Genomic DNA, 17,140 nt, shown 5'->3' with positions numbered 1-17,140 from the left:
AACATTTTTGTTCAGAAATTCCTGTTGTTGTTATTCCTGCTGACCTCTGTGGGCTGTATCTTTTCCAAATGTTTCTCACAGGGTAATCGCTGAATGTCACAGACAAGAATTCTGCTGACTTCAGTTTGGCTTCTGTTCCCCATTGGATGGGCTCCTCTCTTTATGGGGGAATGCCTCCAGCCAAAAAGAGAGGAAAAAGCCCCCAGCCCCTGAGCTAAGTGAAAGCAGGCCCAAAGGGAAGTGTGTTCCTGCTGCAGTGCCTCTCGCTGGCTGGCTTCTGTTCCGTGCTTGGGGATGTGCCAGACTCCAGTGCCTCCGTGCTTTTGATTCCTGTTTATCCCTGGCAACATGATTGTCTATAATTATATATAATCTCCTCCTTGTTTACTCTTCTTCCTCCAGGTCTGAACGCAAGCTCGATGGCAACTCTCTGCTCCGTCTGCCAGGGCTCCAGCTCCAACCGCTCCTCTCCATCCTCCACCTTCTTTTTCCAAAGTAACAAAGCCATTGGATTTCCTCCCACCCCTTCCCTGCGCCTCCCCTCCCCCTCGCTGGCACCGGGGTTATTTATACAGAATGTGGAAACAATTTGCAGGAAAGTGAACAATGTAAGTGGGAGTGAGGGAAGGGAGGCAAGTTTGCAGTGCACGCTGAGAGCCCCAGCAGTGAAACGCTGCTTTTTGGGGAGCACAGGGAGCAGACTGTTTTTCTTTCTCCCTTCTCCCCTCTCTCACCGTCTCCCTGAGCTCCTTCCATCCTGCTGGAGTCGAGGCCAAACCAGAGCAACCAGATCTGAGTGCATTTTGGAGGACGCTCAGGTTGGATCCCGCCCTGCGCCGCAGCTCCATGAGGCGGTATCTGTGTACTTAATCCCCTCCGAGGTTCTGCTCTCGGATCGTTCCTGCTCCTGGATTAGCATTAATGAAGAGCATGTGTGCTCCTGAGGTCCTGCTCCAGGCCCTGGAGCTGCAGCACTGCCTGGTGTCAGACATAGCTATTCCCAGGAACAGTTTGGCTCAAAGAGGACATTTCTGGGAGTGAACGAGGCAGGAACGTCTTGCAAAGTCTAATTTCAGTCTTTCTGCCCTCACCTGCTCAGCACTGCATTTCCAGGGCATCCCAGCGCCTTGCTGGCTCCATTGGGAGTGTGTCTGTAAATCCAGCAGTTTCCCTGAGTGCTCTGGGTTGGGGAAGCTGAACCAGCACTCACTCAGCACCTCTGGGCAATTCTGGGCTCTTCAGACCTTGCTCTGCACGGTGAAGTCCTCAAAGAGACATAATCCAAACACACACATCCTTTGGGGAAGGGCTATAGGCGTTGCAGACGGAAGGGAATGTTATCCTGGGTTCCAGCAGCTGCCCTGGCCACAGTGAGGGCCTCCTGCCCTCCTGGGAAGCTCCTTTCCCAACAGCCTCCAGCCTTGGGACGGGATCTGTGCATTGTGCTGAGCTGGTAGGGCAGGGCCAGGCAGCTGCCAAGTGGGACAGTGTGTTCCTCTCTACTCCAGGCAGATTTCTGGCTGAGAACCGGTGCAGCTGATCCACTGTGCTCCAGTGGCACAGAAAGACAGTCAGAATGAACCTCAGGTGGGCTTTTCCTTCCTGAGAATCCATCCTCTCCACTTCCCAGTTCTTGCTGCTCCACACTGTCCATACCCACTGTGTGAACTTCCCATGGATATTTGTTCTGTAACCTGCCATGTCTGCTCTCCCACAGGTGTGTCTGTACAGGCTGGGCCTCCCAAAGCTCAGGGCACAGCAGAGCCCGTTCCAAATGCTGCTCCCTTTAGCCAGTTCTTGGCTGAGTTCACAACTCCAGGAGTAAAGCCCAGGAAGGGCTGGAGCAAAGACACTTCAGTCACTGGTGTTTCCTGGTCAGGGCAGTTCAGCTCTTTGTGTTCTCCTGATTCTCACTGACTCTGAGAAGGGCCCAGGAAAACAATTCTCTCCCAGTCCAGGCACCAACATAAACTGGGAGGCTGCAGCTGGGAGCAGAAAACCCAGACCCAGCAGTGGGGCCCAGCAGAGCTGCAGGGTCACTGGTTCCCACTGCAGCCACGCCATGTCCAGGAGCACAGCATGAGCCACAGCCTGGCTGCTTCCCACCCCTGCTCCTGGCAGGAGCCTGGTGGTGCCTGAGCATCTGCCCAGGCTTGTTCCACCCTGTGCTTCCCTGCTGGCAAAGGGAAGGATAGGAGAGAGCTTGAATCTGTCAGCCTCTGGAGAGAGAACCCCTCGTGCAGGCTCGGGCAGGAGGGCAGCAGCTCTGCTGCTCAGAGGGGCCTCTGGGCAGACACAGACATTTCCAGTCTCTCTCTGACTCCCGAGGGTCTCCCTTTTACTCCTGGAGAGATGCAGCCTTGAGTTACACTGCATGGAGAGCACTCACTTTTGACAGGTTTGGGTAAAGTGGAGGCTTGAAGCTCTTATACAGACTAAACTGCACAGACCAGAGGGACCAGGGTAATTTCAGGGCAACAGCCATTGGAACACTTGTGCCTTTTCCCTTCTGGTTCTAAATGTTCAAATTCTCACAAAAATATGAGACAAACTCTCAGTGGAATGACTATGCTGCTGAAAACATTTGGAATTTCCTATTTCATCTGGTTCTTTCTTTTTTTTTTTTAATTATTTTGAGGGCTTTTTACATGAGAACAGATTTACGTTCCTCTCTCCCTGCTGCTCACTTCCCACCTGAAATCTTCAGCTGCTCTTTGCAGTTCCCAACACAATGGTGAGCGAAATCCTGAATGGAGCATTCAAACTTGAGGTGAGGAAAAGCAACAGCAGCAGATGGGCTTGTAAACAGCAGAGACCTGGCTCAGGCACAGAGGTCCTGGCGGAGCGGGAAGGAGCAGGAGGGTTGGTAAACACTGAGCAATTTCCATTTTCTGGGCTGAAATGTGGGGATCTGGGGAGGGGAGGGCGGTGTAGGAACAGCAGCTCTCCCTTTCTGGCACAGTCAACTCTTCCCAGCAGAAGCTGTTCCTGTCAGAACTTGCAGCAAATGGGAGAAGATGGGAAAGTGGGGGACGTTTTCCAGCATCAGGGAATTTGTGGGTGATGAAAACAAGATTTCCAGCAGTCCTTTTGCACTAGTCTTGGTTTGTAAAGAGGTATTCTGCTGTTTTCCTGCCATTCTTCCCTTCCCTTGAATTCCTTCTGAAAATCAGCAGAGTTGGGAATAACTTCACTGATACAAAATTCCCAAAAGTTACCTGAAAGTGTGCAGCTGGACAGAAGAAAAAGAAACCCAGAGCGGAATCCCCACGAGTGGAAGAAAAAAGCAGAATAAGGAGGCTCAGTTCTGTAGTTTATTGAGCCCAGAGGGATTTCTACAAACCACATGGCATCAGGTGTCAAATGAGGAATGAAAACCAAGGTGGAACAATGGAGCAGCCTAAAACTCCCACCGCCCAGCGAGCTCCAGAAATGTTGGAGAGGCTTAAATGGCCCCTTAATGTGCATCTGCTGGCCACGAGCAGCCTGGTCAAAGTCCTGAGTCATGTCATGGGTGTTCTTTCCTTGGACAGGGAGACTCTGCACGTCCTGTGGAGTCCAGGAGTCACAGAAAACAGAGACTGATGAAAGATGGTTCCGGGCTGGGATTTTGGAGAGGTTTGTACTTGATCTAGGGTTAAAGGGCTGTTGTTTCTGTTTTTCTTGGGGATTGGGAGGGGAGAGCTTACTGAGTCCCTAAACTTTAATGTAAAATGATTAGAATCTGGAACAGATTCCAAAACAGACATTTAGGGACTACTAAATGTACAAAGCAGCTTGGATATCTATCACCAGAATTCATCCAGTCCTGGAAAAAGCCTCTGAAATGGGCAGTGCTTTAACAAAGTACAGATGTCTGGGGACTCAAAATACAAGGAAAAATTATGAGGAGGAAGAGATAACACTTTCTCCATTTCTTTGAGAGGGAGAAAATGCCAGAAAGTTATTAATTTTATTCCCAGGACTGTGGTAGCTGGACAAGGATCCAAGGTTAAGGTGATCCCCATGACCTGACACTTGCAGAACAAGTGGGCTCCCTGGATCCTGGCACAAGGAGTTCTAGGGAGATCTGTAATCCCCAGTAATAACCTCAGAGGTTAATTGGCGTCTGGAAATGAGTTTAATAGGTAGGTGGGCTAGAGGGGGTTTAATTACGTGTTTAGATCAGTGTTGCTTTGAGCATTAATTTTGCCTGGGAAAGGAAGGTGTAATGTCAGGAGCGACACTTTCACACTGCTTAGATTGAGCCAGGGGAGACTGGAGAGAGCCCACGGACTATTGGGGAGGATGGGAATGAGCTCTGAGTAAAAGCATCTCTTCGTTGTTTTGAGCCAAAATTCTCTGGACTTCGTGTAAGGCCCAGTTTCCTGAGAATGGCACTCAGCAGTTTTTGGACAGTCAGGCTGTCAGAAGGAATCCCTCTGAAATACATGTTGTATTTCTTTTTTTGGGCCTTATTTCTCTTTTCTGCTTTGTGTCGTATTCTCCTCGTGGCTTTCCAGAGCAGAGTTACTCTTCCACTTGTTCCCTTTTGCCTCCTGCTGAGTCAATTCCTTTCTTTTCCAACATTATTTGTACTGTAGTCACTCCCAGAATCTGGGAAATCATCCTCAGAAGTCTCCCCATCTCCTGAGCTTACTGCCAACTCTCCCACTAAAGCTTTGAATTCTTTGTTATAAAGAAGAATAAAAGGCCAGCAAAGTGCACCTCGACACCCATTCGGGTGCCATTACTCTGTAATTCTTTAAAAACTCTGTGTGCATTTATAGTCACTGGGAAGTGCTGGACTGGGAAGCCTCTGGACTAAATTGGTGTTAGCACATGAAAGGGAACCAGTCCTGCATGGGGCAGCAGGCTCCGGGCAGGTTTGGTCACCAGCTCGCTCGGTGGGCTGGGGACAATCATTCCCTGCCTGTGCCCCTGCTGGCAGTGCCCAGCTCCAGCTGTGCCTGTTTGGGTGAGGGACACGCCTGTCCCACGGCCGTGGAGCTGCAGCAGAGCCTGAGGTGAGCAGGGAGTGCAAACAGGGATGAGAGGAACACCCAGACAGCAGGGCAGGCTTCCCAGACACGCTGTCCTGCGAGCATGCTGGAGCCCTGGGTGCTGCAGGCTGTCTCTGTTCCCAGGCCTTGGCTTCTCTCTGCCAGCCAGCAAAGTGTTCACCACTTCCAAATAGAGCGGTGAGGTGAACTGGGAGCTTCCCAGTTCCACTGGGAAACGGGGGCAAATCGCTAAACTCATTTTACAGACTCAACCAGAGCCTGATTGGATCCTCCATCCTGCCTGGAGCTGTGCCACCTCCTGTAAGTGAAAAGCTCCTTGGGTTTCTGAGCCATCCCATCCCATCCCATCCCATCCCATCCCATCCCATCCCATCCCATCCCATCCCATCCCATCCCATCCCATCCCATCCCATCCCATCCCACTCTGCCCATGCTACAGTCTGCTCCAATTTGCCAGCAGAGAAATCAATTTTCTCCCCTCCTCCCTTGTTTAAGGAGCTGCAGGCACATCCCTTGGCTTTCCCTCTTCTCTGCAGGCTTTTCCAGAGCCCTTTCCTCCCTTTGTTTGCTCGTTCCCTGCACTCCATCCCATCTTTTGCCTCCCTCCCTGGTTTGATACAGCATCTCGCTGGTCCTGCCTCACACTCTGAGCAGGGGTATTAGATGGATTCCCCATAGAGTATAAATTGAATGGAGAGAAGTGGCTGGTTTCCCAGCAATAATTTATCTGATTAAAAAAATACTGCCCAAACTCCCCCTCCTCCACCAGTCCTACGCCCCCTCCAAAAAGCACCACTGGCATCAGGGTTGGTGTTTGAACTGTGTGATTCAAATTGCTGGAAGAGGGACTTAGATGGGAAAATAACTGGCAAAGGAGTGTTCTCGGGGGATTTTTCCCAGAGTGTCGGGGCTGGAACCTGGGTTGTTGTGTGGAGAAGGCAGAGAGTAAATAATTCTGAGTCAAGTACCTGGGTGATTTGTACCTTTACCCACGTGCCAAATACCGGCTGCACACACGCGTGTGCTCTCACACGCATTGCACGGGGGAGCCCAGCTCCTGGCACAGCAAGCTGCTCCTGCTGTTCCCTCTCTCCTCTCTTTTCTTCCCTTACCTCAGGCCTGATTCCAAATAACAGAAGAAATCTGCCTCACAAAATGCATGTTGCCTCGTTTGTTACTTGCACGGGGCTTCAATCCTTCCAAACCATTTTCTTCTCCGACATTCCTGTTGTAATTACGGAAAATAATTCCTGTTGCGATTGGGATGGAAAAGTCACCCCAAGGCCCCTCTCGGCAGGGGCCTGGGCAGTGGGTTTGGTTGGTGCTTGTTCCTGTGTGGGTGACAGGCAGGTCTTTGCAGGTATTTCCATCCCAGAGTGCTCCCGGGATTTACAGCAGGGGCTCCCCGGTGCTGTCAAGGGCAGCAGTGCTGCTGACACCCGAGTGTCTGCAAGCCATGCCAGGGCCTGGCGTGGCCCCAGCACCCAGCTGGCTGCTGGCTGCTGGACATTGCTCTGCTCACAGCTGCTTTCTGGCACTGGGGAACGGCCCGGCTGGAGCTTTCCAGCCTCGGAGCACCCTCAAGCCAGTGGCCAGGGCTCAGGTTTCCTGCGTTTTGACAGGAGGGCTGCTCAGATGAAACCTCTTTCTGCTCCTTCTGGAGGATTTACACTGCCACAAGTCCTCATTTTTTCCAGATGTTTTACCTAATAAATCAAGGAGTCTCATCAGAGGATTGGGATCCAAAAGCTGTTACCATGACTTCAAAGGCACAGGCTGGAGTGGAAAGAAGCGGTGCAGACATTTTATACCACTCTGTATGCAGTGATCATGAAAATACACTCTGCTCCCAGGATTTTTTTCCTGTGGATATGAGAACACCAACCATGATTAAATAAAATGGTGCTGTGTTCCTGCAGCCAACCTTTGCTGAAAAGAATGGAGCTGCAGGATCCTTGGGCTGTAGGGCTGGCAGGAACCAGGCTGGGGCTGGTCCTGAGAGGGGTTGAGCTCTGCCAGCCCCTGTCCAAAATCCAGGACCATTAACTCATGGCTGAACTCACTCCATCTTTTCAGATCAATATTCAACTGCATATTTTCTCCAAGTGCTGGTTTAAGCAATTCCCACATAAAGGAATCAGATGTTCATCTTCTTCAGATGTTGGGAGAGAAAAAGATAAAAAGAGTTACATGGCTGTAAAATGTGATTGTGACTATTCAGACCAGTTTGTTCCTTGATCAAGAATGTAAGTTGTTTTTTTTTTAATGTAGTGAAGGCTTTCTTTTTACAGTGTCTACATGGTGTCATTTTCTTTTGCAGTTCCATTTCTAAAGATAACTGTGTTTGGAGAAGCTGTTACGTCTTTCTGTCACTCCATAGCACAGGGTGCTGCAGAACAGAATGAAGAAAAGCAGCTGAAGAAAGGAAAGCTGATCCTGTGGTGGGTGAGCAGCAGGTCACAGGGTTGGCTTTTGGTTCCCCACTTTCCCAGAGCACTGGCCTGGCATCAGAGATGCCCAAGCTCCTCACCCTCTGCCTTGTCGTCCCTTGGATCCTGTTGGATTTGGAATCACAGTATAGTTTGTATTGGGAGGGACCTTAAAGCTCATCCAGTTCCACCCCCTGCCATGGACAGGGACATCTGCCACTGTCCCAGGTTGCTCCAAGCCAACCCAACCTGGCCTTGGACACTTCCAGGGATGGGCAGCCACACTTGGTCTCCCCTCCCTGCTCAGTGCTGCAGGGCTGGGGGCACGGTGCCAGGCAGGACCAGGCTGCTGGGGCAGGAGGCACAGGGTGGCCTGGTTGTGGGGAGTCCCTTTGGCGTGGACTGAGGCGCCCGGGTCGAGTGCTCAGTTTCAGGAGGGTTTTTGGGCTTCCTCCTTCACGTGGCTGAAGCACAGCCATGGAGAGGGAAGCCTCTCACAACCTCCTGGGGGTACCTGCAACAGGTGATGTGAGCAGAGACCTTGGCTTGTGCTGCCTCAGAATTCTGGCATGTAAATAAGTTGTCACTTAACAACAGTGGGAACTGCAACATTTGGAGTTCTGGGAAAATCCTCTGCACCCCAAGTAGGCACTGTAGTTATGTAAAACACACGTAAGATATTAATTCCCTCCAGGAGATTGTATTTTGTGTTTTATGTATTTTGAGTTTCCCAGGCAGTGGGGAGCAAGAGGGCATTTGGTTCTGCAAGATGTTTAACCAGATCTGAAAACCTCACCATGGAAGTTTAGGAAGAGGCGATGTCCCACTGCAGCCAGGTGGAAGGAAGAGCCAGGTGTAGATCTCCTGTGTTCTAATGGTACATTCAGACTGAAAAATAGCCTCATCTAAATACTAATATTCAAATAACAGTCACCACAAATCCATTTGTTCCTGCCACAGACTTCAGAAAAATTGCTGCTTGTCTTCCCTCCCCCACGAGGCTGAATCCCAGCACCCCAGATTGTCGTGACTGCCTGGGATTGGTGACATCTCCAGTGAAATGTGTTGGAGCATCAAAACAGAGTGGGAGAAGCACAGCCTGGCTGTGGAGCCAGAAATAGGTACTATCACTTGTGAGCTGAAGCCTCCCTTCTCCTTCCCCACCCAGCCCTGCCTCTCTGGCACGTGCAGCACGTAATCGTGGTGCTCCCATCGGACCAAAGGAAAACCACATTCCTAAAGCAAGCAGGGCATTATGTGGTGGCCATGCTTTGGAGACAGAGAACGTTAGGACATGGATTCTAAATTAGGGAACATCAGTGGTGATGGTTTGCAGATTTTCTGTTGGGAATGGGTGTAGAAAGGAGCATGGCTCATCTCCTGCAGTGCCATGTGGAAAAGCATCAGAGGTACACCGTAAAACTGGGGGGGTTGAATTCCCTTCATTGGACAGTTGCTCAAATCCTTGTAATTGAATGAGTGAGTGATGAATGTGGCACATTGGATTTCTCCCTAGATCCTTTCCCTCCTTTATGCTGTGACTCTGAATCTCAGTCATGCTTTCACCTGTTTTTTTTAAGTCTGTCCACTGGAGTATTTGTCCGCTTCTGCCAAACCCTAAAAGCTCCATTTCATTTAAAAAAGAGATCATTTGGGAAGGTGAAGTTTGATTCACAGAGATAATGCTCTTTGAAGGTGTCTGCTCCTTTGGCAGTGACTGATTCAAAGGAGTTCCATTTCAGAATGTCTGTTCTGCTGCTCCCAAGGCCGTGCAGAGGAGGAGGGATTGTGTGAGGCCATATAAATCAGGGGCTGTTACAGGGATGTCAAACACAACTGCACCACGGGGTGCTAATGGTGAGCAGGTGAGGAGTCAGAGCAAGTCAGAACCAATGAAGAGAAGCCACAAAGCTCCTGTGTCTGGTTCCTGAAGCTTCCCAAAAGTGCAGTGTCTGCACACTCCTGTTCTGTCCTGGGAAAAGCGCAGGCTGTTCCTCTGATCCGTATCACATTTTCAAAGTGCTCCAGTAATTGGATGAGTAGGTTTGGTGGGAACATCTTTGCTTCTCAATTCTCCCATCAGGAAAGATCTAAATGAAGCTATGTGAGCACATCTTCAGCCCAGGCTGCTTTCCCACGTCAGTCCATTGGATTTGTGCTCACCTAAGGCAGTGGTGACCAGGCCACTGGACACACAGCAAGGGGACTGTTGGATTAAACTTCCACTGGAACAGAGGATGAAAACTCACAATCTTTGTGCATGCAAACAGGCGTTTCCTCCTTTTCCAGCAGCAGTTAAATCCCAAAGCTCTGACTCCAGTGAGTTTCTGAGTACTGGAGTAAGAACTGATTTGGGATCTTGGTGTGCAGCTTCTGGAGAAGGGGCCAGTGCTTGTGCTTTACCCCTTCCTCAATCCTATGAGCATTCCAGGTTTCCAGAGGTTCCAGCTGGCTCTTCCCATGCAGACTGAAGGCTGTGTGATGGACCCTGAGGTTTGTGGGCACAGACCGCGGGAGATGTCAGGGGGGAACAGTTTTCTCTCCCACAATGATGTTGTGATCTTCACAGCTTCCCAAATGCCCATTAGTCCTGGAGAGAAGCTGAGCTTGAACCAAAATGAAGGTGTTAGAGCTTTAAAACAGGCCACGAGACTCCCTTCGTACAAAAGGAATTCAGGCTGGTGGAAGGTTTCAGGGAATGGCTGTAGGTTGTGAGCCAGGATCGTGGATGACCACGAGTCTGTTGGACAGGCTGTGCCTGTGCATGTCCCTGCGAGCACATTCCACTGTGGTTTCTGCACCAGTTTTTGTTATTTCTCAATATTCCCACTAATATTTCATGTATTTATCTTGGCTGTGGGTAATTTCAGCAGTGAAAGTGCTGACTCTGATGTCCTTCTGGGACATTGGCTTGGGACAACCCAAAAGTTTTGTGTGGGCCTGCAAAAAATGTTCTGCCCATTGGTCTCCAATCCCGAGAACATTCCTGTTTTCTCTGCATATCCTCATACACAGCACTAATAGAAAGAATACATTTGTGTAGAGGAATAACCCAACAATTACAAATATGATTTATTTTCCAGACTTCTGGGTCACTAGAATGATGGGACAGGAAAGACTGAAGTACAGCTGGATAACTCCAGATCCTGGCCAGTGGGGTTTGTGTCTCCCTTCCAAATCAGGCCAAGCAGAACCTGCTCCTCATCCTCAGTCAAGTGGGTGTGTGAGGAAGTGGGAGCTGGGAGAAAGGGGAATGTTCTCCCTAAAATACTTGGATCAAAAGCTGGTGGCAGTCTGGTGGCAGAGGGCAGGAGCTGCTTCTGCTGGGCTGGCCATGTGTCCCATGGTTGGAGCAGTCCAGTCCCCAAGCAGGCTCACGTCTCTTTACCTGTTCTTGAAAAGGCCAAATGACCCCAGGTACGTGTCCAGGAAGTATCCCATGTTCAAGGCCAGCCTTGGAACTCCTCCTAAAGCTCCTTTGAGGGCCCTTGTGCTGCACCTCTTGGGAACAAGGAGGATTCCCATGACTTTTCCACATCTCCTCCCCAGGGGTTTGTGTGTTAACTCAGTGACATCACCTCGTTGCAGTTCAGGGCACCAGAGAGTCCCAAACTGCACTGCAAACAGGGCAAGTGGCACGAACAGAGCTGAGCAATTTGAAATTAAACAGTTTCAATTATTAGGGAATTCATGTCCTGGCAGCCAGAGCAGTAAAGACAGAGAGGTATCACTTCAGGGTGCTCAGAACGGGATGGAGAGAGCAAAACTACACCCACCTAAGTCTGTAGGTCAAGACTAAACTATCTCTAATTGCAGCCAGGTGAAACACTCGAGTAGATAGTCTGCAAGTGCTTTACAAAAAGTGGAAAGCAAAAGCTTTTTGCACAAGCATTAATCTTGATGCCTCAGTGGGGTCAGCTGGGAGTGCAAGGAGAGAATTCAGCGCAGTCAGCACCAGCCTGTAAAGATCTATGTCCAGCTTTGCATTTCATTCTGTTTATCTGGGCTATTAATTAGCTCCTTTCAGTTTCCCTGGGAAGATCTGTGTGTTAGGGCTCCTGAACACTCATAAAGATCCGTCATTGATTGCTTGGGCAGCTAAATTGGGTCGACACTTCACCACTCAGAGGTGTCCTAACTTTACATCCTTTTCTGCTGGGGCAGGAATTTTGGGGAAGACTTCAATCTTCTTGGAACCCACTTGTACACACTGCTTTCCTAATTTCATGCCTAGGTATGGCATTTCCATTACAAAGGAGTTGCGTTGTTGAGCTCTGCTGGTCTGGGTTTTTCAAAAGGTTATCAGGGCTTCTAGTCATGTGCTTGTGCTCTTTTCCCTCAGAACAAAACATCTTCTACACAGATCCTGGACTATCAAAGCCCCCGAAACAGTTCAAGTGCCAAACACAACCCCAATGGCAGCCTGAGAAATGATGTCTCCCAGTGGGGCTGTTGAATATGCACAAACGTATGGTCTGTTTTCCAATGTGCATGTCAGAGCCCTGCTGCTGCCTCCAGCAGAGAAAAATATTTGTCATAGGCCATTTCCCCCCCAACTTTACTGCTTGCAGGAAATAGAGGATGTTCTTTTCCAACATATTTATTTGTATTTGACTGTAATCACAAAGGGTTGTGTTCCCCCCTTTCTCTGGTGACCCAGCAGAGTCCACTGCTGTCAGTTCTGTCATTATCTCTCACAGAGCTGTAAGCCTTTTCACCTTTCCTCTGGTGTCAGGTAAAAATCCCATATAGGAGGTAAGCTTTAAGGTGGGTGTTCTCATTTCAGATTTACTGAACACTCTGGGCAGGTTTTCCTTGTTTTTAAAATCCCCATTCTCTGGTTCAGGTACCTGGGGAAGGTGTTTTGATGTGAACAAGGCTTTCCAACACAACTGTAAATGCTGCTAAGTTTTCCCACCATCTTTTTTGCTGTCTGTGTTTCCCCATACATTGACCAAGGGAGCTCTTTGGTCAGAAGGGAAATCCCCACTGTGGGAGCTGACTTAGAGCAGTGTTACTGCTCCATCCCCAAAGTCTGCATGTAGAGTTGTGTTGGGGTTAATTAAGTTCCTAGAAGTTCCTAAGTTGGTGAACAACTTGAATATTCACTTAACTTTGTGGTTTGGATCCTCCTGCTGCAGTGTCACCCCACCCACCCTGGGACCAAGAACTCCAAATGGGGATTTTGTCCACATTTCAGTCTGTGTTGGCATTCTCTCATTCTTGATCACAGAATCCCAGAAGTGTTTAGGTTAGAAGGGACCTTAAAGACCACCTTGTTCCACGTTCTGCCACGTGCAGGAACACCTTCCACTAGCTGTCCAACCTGGCCTTGGACACTTCCAGGGATGGGGCAGCCACAGCTGCTCTGAGCACCCTGTGCCAGGGCCTCAGCACCAAACACAGCCAAAAATTTCTTCCCAATATCCCATCTAAACTTGCCATTCTTCAGTTTTAGGTGAAGTGCAGGATATCTTTCCTTAGTCACTCCTAACAGGACAGCCATCATTCACTTGTCTTGACTGAGAATTAGTGAAACCTTTCATGTGTCAGAGCCACCTGTAGCCAGGAACAAGACCAAGTTCCTCCTCTTCCTGGTGTGGAAACAGCAGCTACCTGCTCTTGTGTCTGAGTTCCCACTGCTCCCTTCCCACAGCAGGAGCCTGTGCCCAGCAGGTGCTTCTTCAGGAATCTTCTGGAAGCACCACACCCCAGGCACTGCTGCATTTGCCTGAAACTGGATGAAGAACTTCAAAAACAACAACAAAAAAATAGAGAGTAAGAGAACAGGAGTGGTTATGAGTTTTTTCTTCCTGATGTCTTTCACTGATACTTTTTATAGATTTCTTTTTAGGCTGAGCGTAATTCATGAACTCTGATCTTTAGAAAAAAAAACCCAACAATACACGTTAACAGCAGTAGCAGCAGTAAACATAAAAACAAATGTCAGTCCTACTGTTCCTTGTGGTCCCCTGTGCTGCCTTGTCCAAAGGCAGTGGTTCCCAGAATGTCCTGGTGGCCTCAGGAGTGGTGGACACCACGATGACACCCCAGAAGGAGCAGCTGAGTGCTACTGATTGCTGGAGGTCAGCAGGAAAATGCTGGACTCCCACCTAAAAACACAAACCCAAAAGATCATGGACTGAGCAGCAGCATGGAAGAGGAGTCAGAGGCAGATTGCAGCCCTTTGGGACTGGGAAAACAGGAGATTTGTGAGAAAGCTTTTCTCCCTCCGTCAAATCTCTGTTATTTGTTACCTGCCTCAGAGGGCTCATGGCTGAAAAATACCATTGCTTTGCTTCGTGGAATCTAAATGTCCATATGATACAGACATAAACCTCAATTTCTTTTCAGCCCTCACCAAAGGTTTTCGGTCACGGAAGGAGAGTCATTTTGAGAAATTGATTTTTGTTGAATACCTACACTTCTGTGCTTTCAGAAACGAAGGACACTTCTGATAACAACTTCTGATAGCCTGAACATCTTTCTTGACCAATTCCCCACTTTTAGCAATATAAGTTTGTTCCAAGCGTCTGAATTCTCTCCAGCTGTTGGAAGTGATGCTTTTTAGCTGAATTCCTCTGGGAATGTGAAGGCATCTTTGCTTGTGCACAAAATGTTCATTGCCTGTATAGCATAAAAGCATTTTCCTCCCATATTCTCCTGCCAGAATGTGCCTTCCTCTATGGGAGGAGGAAATGCGTTTCAACTTTTTGTCCTTCTAAGAGCATCCCTTACAAATGTGTATTAGTGCAGAGGAAAGCAGGTGGAGCAACAGCCTGGGCAACATTTACACTGTGGTGGTTTCTGGTCACAAGGAACCTGGATTGGCACCTTCACCTCTTCTTGTGGCAGTGGTGTTCAAACCCCACTGATCCCTGTTGGTTCACTCCCCACCTTTCATTTCCTGCTGCTCCCTCTGCCTCATTCAGTGCCTCTGCAGACCTAAGTGTCTCACTTGGACACAGAGGCACATTCTGACCTCTCTGAGACACATTTCATATTTCCCAGAATCAATAACTTCCGAAGCAGTTACAGGAATAGCGAGCAGTCAATAAGTCCCGTCAGGTTCTGTTAGGAGGAACAGCGGAGCAGTGGAAGGATGACATTTCTTAGGGAACTGCTATCCAGGCATATTTGTTGTTTCAATTTGTCTGACTTCAGGGCTCAGCCAGGGCCTGCAGCCTGTAGCATTCATATAATTTTATTTTAAACCTGCCACTCAGATGCTGAGGGAATAACACCAGTGGTAGAACCCCTGTGTGACAGCAGACCCAGCAATCCTGATGTGCCAAGTACCTGTCAGGGAGATCCTATGGGCTCACGGCTCCATCACCCATGTTCCACATCCCATCAGAGCCCCTGGTTTGCTTTCCTGCCTTTGATCACTGGTCCCCTGGGACGAGCATGGAAAGGTGGGAGAAAGGTGGTGTTTTTGCAGAAGTGTTGACCTGAAGGGTTGCTTAAGCAACAACAAAACCAGTGAAATTAATGTCTGTGAGAAGTGTCAGATTGGAGCTTGAGGAGTGAGACTCTTCACCTGTCTGAAGGCTGCCCACATTCTCCCTGCCAGAGCTCTCAGTACAGCACCATCCCTTGGCACAAAGTGGGTTCTTTGCTTTTTAAACTGTCCTCGTGTCCCCATAGTGCTCAGTCCTACAGCTGAGAAAGAGTCAGACTGTGCTGTGGGGTAAGAAGTTGCACTGGAAACAGTAGGAAGGAATGTCGGCTAATTCACTTTGGTTTTAGAGATGCTTAAGAATTACAAGAGGTTAGAATGATTTAAAAATAAAATGCGTGCAGAATGAGTCAATAACTCTGCTTTTAAACCAGGAACTGCTGTGAACAGAAGCTTGTTTCTCTCCTTAGCAAATCAGGGCTGCATTCCTGCCATTGCTCTCTGGGAAGAGACTGCCATGCTCTCCTCTGACAGCTACATCACCAAGGTCTTGTCCAGAATTTTGCAGTGTTCCCAGGTGCTGCAGCACAACCTTTCCTGGCAGGATGGTGATTTGGGAAGCCCGTGATGACAATGTACAGATCCTGTGGCAAAAGAATCCACCAGTGCTCCAGGCACCCTTCTGTGACATTCTATAAACTTGGGGGATGGAAGCCCTTTGTTAACCAGGTCTTGTTGTGAAAAGTTTAATTTTACAACTGTTCAAGTTTGTTCCTTTGTCAGGTAACATGGTAAAAATGAAGAAGTCCAATATTTCCTCCATGAAAAATCCATTATATTTATAGGAAATTCCTTCCTAGCATTTGAAAGGGTGATGTGGTTTGTCTGAGCATTCCAGTTGGAGGAAGCAAAGCCAAAACTATGACTTTAAAGGGCTGAGAGTGCATGAACAAGATTATTATAGCAAACAGGACTCTGTCTCTGTCCCAGCCTATTGTCCAAATTCTTTATGCCTTCCTGTTTCTGTGGTTCATTGTCCCTGTCCCTGTCTTCACTACATTGTAGCAATGACTGGTTTTGAATTGTTGAATTAGCAGACTGAGGTAATTTTGCTTATATTTACTCTTCCAGCACAAGGTTCTAATAGCACGCTGTGCCTCCAGTTCCTGCCATTTAAAGCAGAGGGACAACTTCAGCTATGTCCAAGCAAATTACTCCTGGTATCATTGTTTCTATATATTCAGTTTTAAACACCTAAAATCAGAGTCTGAGATACAGACCAAAAGGAAGGCCACTTGTGGGAGTTGTAGGTGTTGACACAACAGTCAAGTCTGTTTGGTCTCAAGTTTTAGGTGTGGACTTGCTCATCTAACTCTGGCTGATGTGTTTGTATCTCTCACAGATAATGTGGCCTTTTCTTTCCATTTCCAGGAATCCCCCAGCACATCTGATTCCAGCCATATGACCCAACACCTCAGCTGACCCTTTCAGGTAACACACAGAAAGGGCCAGGCTGTGGTGCTGCTGGTTCCTGCCATGGGCAAAGGTGAGGTTTGTGAGGTGTGCTGGGATCCCCAGGAGCGATGGGCTGTGTTTTTCAAGCATCCTCAGCTGTTGGTCTAAGGTTATTTCTTTGAATTCCCAAGCCCAGAGGCAAATGACTGTTTCTGTGTACTAAGCATCAATTCTTTTCCTTTTGTTCTTATCCTTTCTCCTCTCCACAGTTTTCCTCTTGCTTTGAATTCTCTCAGACCGCTGCCGTCTCACTTCCCCTGGCACAGGAGAAAATGTGATGGTGTTTACAGAGCAGAAGCACTGGGACTCAGGAGATGTGAAAGGTGGCTCTGCTGGCTCTACCTTCAACACCTCTCCATGGTTCTGACTTCCTGTCAGGATAACCTGGACTAAAATCCCTCTGTGCTTCTCCTGTGCGATCCTACGGTATCTAACACAACCTCAGGTAAGACCTTTAGGCACACCTGTTATATGAATGAGAACAAGATTGTTGATGTCAGTAATTAACATTCTTGTGGGATTGCTGGAAAAGCTTTGGGATAAACATCACCTGGAATCCTTGCCTGGCTTATGTGGTTTTTAAGATGCAGAGGAGACTGATCCTGTTTGCACAAGAGGGCATGGATCATCTGTCTCCTCTCTTACTGGATGTGCAAAGTCTTTCAGTCCAAAGATGAGTTGTAGCTCAGGGAGAAGTGGGACACTGGAAAAGTGAGGGCATGGACAGTGGGGAAGCAGAATGGAGTGGTCAGTGTGTCACCAGTAATGATCTCATCTGAGAGCAGGGACTAATG

At 48.6% G+C, this 17,140-nt stretch overlaps 1 long non-coding RNA gene across 3 annotated transcripts in view; it reads left to right on the top strand.

Annotated features, from left to right (window-relative positions):
- Positions 1 to 17,140, top strand: part of LOC110483939 (uncharacterized) — a 98,349-nt gene that overhangs the window by 79,384 nt on the left and 1,825 nt on the right. Inside the window, exons 1-5 of one of the 3 annotated variants that reach the window (XR_014957580.1) lie at positions 2,637 to 2,770; positions 3,534 to 3,618; positions 7,324 to 7,444; positions 16,263 to 16,377; positions 16,556 to 16,791. This is a non-coding gene — a long non-coding RNA (uncharacterized LOC110483939). Of the gene's footprint in view, positions 1 to 402; positions 16,792 to 17,140 lie in introns of those variants that run through there. The other 2 variants (XR_014957579.1, XR_014957581.1) reach the window with 2 other exon arrangements.

Source organism: Lonchura striata, chromosome 10 (genome assembly GCF_050655825.1).
Source record: "Lonchura striata isolate lonStrDom1 chromosome 10, ASM5065582v1, whole genome shotgun sequence".
NCBI lineage: Eukaryota > Metazoa > Chordata > Aves > Passeriformes > Estrildidae > Lonchura > Lonchura striata.
This window is presented reverse-complemented; position numbering and strand designations above follow the sequence as displayed.